The sequence below is a fragment of the Petaurus breviceps genome, unplaced genomic scaffold, assembly GCF_028583685.1.
Source record: "Petaurus breviceps papuanus isolate PSGF00001 unplaced genomic scaffold, PetGlider_PUasm1.0 91041, whole genome shotgun sequence".
Taxonomy (NCBI): Eukaryota; Metazoa; Chordata; class Mammalia; order Diprotodontia; family Petauridae; genus Petaurus; species Petaurus breviceps.
This window is the reverse complement of record NW_027187400.1, coordinates 27378285-27381873: the sequence shown is the minus strand read 5'-3', so window position 1 is coordinate 27381873 and position 3589 is coordinate 27378285. Positions and strand designations below refer to the sequence as shown.

Below are 3589 nucleotides of genomic sequence, written 5' to 3'. Positions count from 1 at the left end.
CTCTCTCTCTCTCACACACACACACACACACACACACGCACACACACCCATAGCTATTCTGTTGCCAAGGCCTGTTGATCTTGCCCTTGAAACATCTCTTGAACATGCCCCTTTCTCTCTTCTGACCCTGTCCCCACCCTGATACTGGCTCGTCACATCATGCCTGAATTATTACAATAACCTCATAGTTTGTAAGCCTGCCTCAAGTCTCTCTTCACTCCAATCCATCTTCCATACAGCCACTAAACTGATTTTCCTAAAGCCAAGATCCCACCATGTCACACCATTATTCAATAAACTCCAATGGCTCCAGATAACCTCCAGAATCAAATTCTCTGCTTGGCACTCAAATCCCCTCCTAACCTAGCACCTCCTACTTTTCCAGTGTTCTTACTCCTTACTCCCTGACATGTACTCCCCGATCCAGTGGCACTGCTCTTATGTCTGGTTCATAAACAAGACCCTCTGGGGGCAGCCAGGTAGCACAGCGAGTAAGAGCACCAGCTCCAGTGTTGGAATGACCTGGAGATCGAATCCCGGGCTCAGACACTTAGCACCCACCCAGAAACACCCGGCTATGTAACCTTGAGCAAGTTACTTAACCCAAATTGCTTAGGGGTGGCCAGGTGGCTCAGTGAGTAAGAGCACCGGCTCCAGTGTCGGGATGACCTGGATCAAATCCAGGCTCAGATACTCAGCACCACACCTAGAAATAAAAACTGGCTGTGTAACCTTGAGCAAGTTACTTAACCCCAATTGCTTAAAAAAAAAAGACCCTCTGTCTCTAAGCTTCAGGCATTTTCTCTGGCTGTGACCCATGTCTGGAATGATCTCCCTCCTCCTCTTCACCTACAGACCTCCCTGGTTTCCTCTAAGTTCCAACTAAAATCCCACCTTCTACAGGACGTTTTTCCTGACCCCATTTAATTCTAGCGCCTTTCCTCTTTTATTTCCCGTTTATCCTAGAAATAGCTTGTTTGTATGCACGTTTGCTAGTTGTTTTCCTCCTTTAGACTGGGAGCTCCTTGAAGGCAGGGTCTGTCTTTTGCTGCCCTTTGTATCCCTAGTGCTTAGCACAATGCCTGGCACTTAGCAGGCATTTAATAAATGCTTATTGATTGATTTGAAATGCTTGAACATTCCAGACCTGTCTTTGTTTCTTATCCATAATTTCTATTGGCTGCTCCCATATTTTGTCTCATGGTCCATTCTGGGTCTGACACTGTCTGACAGTGTAACCCTGGGCCAGTCCCTCAGCCTCATGGAGGGCTACATAATGAGAACAATGATCATCACTTCTGTTTATACAGTACTTCCTCCTCATAATGAGTAGTCACTTGCAAGTATTATCAGCACCATTTTACAAAGACATGAGAAAACAATGAAATATCTACTGCCTTTCTCACAATCTCAGGATTATGCAAAAAAAAAAGCACTTTGTAAACCTTAAAGCACTACAGAAATAACTGATATTGTTATGTGAAATAGCATGGGCACACCTAACAGCAAGGTTGACTTGTCATCCATTAGTTTCAAAATGTGTTATCGTGACAGACTCCACAGAAAAAGGAGGACATAAAGGTGCTAATAAAGCTCTCCTTTCTCAAAGTTCTTTCTAATCCAATACATTGAATAAGCAGCTACTGTATACAAGGCCCTGTGCTAGATAGCAGGGATACTATGATGAAAACTGGCATAATTCACAAAGAAGAACATAAATAATGATTAAGAACAGAGAAGAGGCTCAACAGAATGGCCTGAAAGGTTGAAAGCAGAAGGGATCCTCTCTAATTGAGGAGGATCAGAGGTGACTCCATGGAAGAGGTGGCACCGGAGATACTTTAGATAGAATAATGATAGGCAGCGTGGGATAGTAGGAAAAGCAATGGTCTTGGATCCAAGGGGAGTTGGGTTCAAATCTCACCTTTTACACCTTAGTAGCTCTGTGACCATTGCTAAATATGTTCACCACCAGGAGTCTCGGTTTTCCCATTTGTAAAACAGGGATAGTGAGGCAGCTAGGTGGTACAGTGAATAGAGCACCAGCCCTGGAATCAGGAGGACCTGAGTGCAAATCTGGCCTCAGGCACTTAACACTTACTAGCTGTGTGACCTTGGGCAAGTCACTTAACCCCAACTGTCCTGCTTTCCCCCTCCAAAAAGGCAAACAAAATAAAACAAAACAAAAGCAGGGATAGTACCTGTAGTACCTACATCACAGGGTTATTATGAGGATCAAATGGGACAATGAATAAAAAAAAAACTTTGCAGAACTTCAAGCTGTGTTTATATGTATATACATATACAGCAATTATTTTTAATAGGAGTAATATGACAACCGGAGGACATGAGAGAGGGAGTTCATTCCTGCACCTAACAGCATATACAAATGTATGGAGGCAGAAAATGGCTATTGATTGACTGTTGGGGGATGGGTGAGAGGAAAGAGCCAAGAATGAGTCTGAGATGGTGAGCCTGGGTGACTGGGGAGAATGGCAGTGCTATGAAAAGATGGGGAAACTGGGAGCAGAAATCAGCTTCAGAAGGAAGTTGATAAGTTTGCTTTTTAGACACACTGAATTTGACCTGTTGGTGGGGTAACCATGTGGCAATGTGCAGCTAGCAGGTGTAGGGGAGGCCAAGGTAAAAGCTTAGGGAAGAGGTCAGATGCCTATCAGGGACAGCTTGATTATTCCAACTAAACAATACAAGTCTCGCAGTTTGGAGAAAGAGCTGTTCTTTTAAAAAAATGTCCATAGATCACTTGTCTGAAGAGGATAAAAATCTTCCAATACAGCTCCAACCAAATTACAGCCATTTTAGAAATGGCTCAAATAAGCCAGGCTTGTATGACCAAGCTAGAAGACATGTTAACGTACTCATGAATGAGGGACTTTTTCAATTCTTTAATGGAGGGAAAATTAGTTGTTATTATTCCTTTAATACTCTGGCATCTAGCCTCAGAAACTTATTAGTGGTATGATCTTGGGCAAGTCACTTCACTTCTGTCTTCCTCAGTTTCCTCATCTGAAAAATGGGACAATAATAGCACCTATTTCCCAGGGTTGCTGTGAATATAAAATGAGATATTTGTGAAATGCTTTGTAAATCTTAAAAGTACTATGTAAATCTAGCAATCATTATTATTTTCATTACTATTATTATTATATGTTGACTAAAGCTCTGTGCCTCTGCTATGAAATGTGAGAAAAGCAATGGGCAGAATGTAAAAGGAGCACCTTGAAGCCCAGATGGCCAAGGGTTAAGTTACACTTCTGACATATTGTCTGTAGCAAGTCAACCTCCCCATGTCACCAAGCAATTCTCTAAGACTCAAGTTGTCAATCTGCATTAGTAGAGGGAGTTTCCTCATGTAGGAGTTCCTATACCAATGAAATTACAAAGATTTTTTTTAAAGAAAGAAGGAAATGTAAACATACTTCTAAGGGTCAAATTCAGTATAATTTACTACATGTAAATGCTAAATAAATGAGTTAAACAAGTGCTTTTCCTGGGCAAGGCTGCTTTCAGTACTTAACATTCACACACACACACACACACACACACACACACACACACACACACACAC

General features: G+C 42.1%; 2 protein-coding genes across 7 annotated transcripts in view; both read left to right on the top strand.

Moving 5' to 3' along the window:
* The window catches only part of VAMP3 (vesicle associated membrane protein 3), a 166872-nt gene that overhangs the window by 110121 nt on the left and 53162 nt on the right, over positions 1 to 3589 (top strand). The window lies entirely within an intron of this gene.
* The window catches only part of CAMTA1 (calmodulin binding transcription activator 1), an 894751-nt gene that overhangs the window by 854392 nt on the left and 36770 nt on the right, over positions 1 to 3589 (top strand). The window lies entirely within an intron of this gene.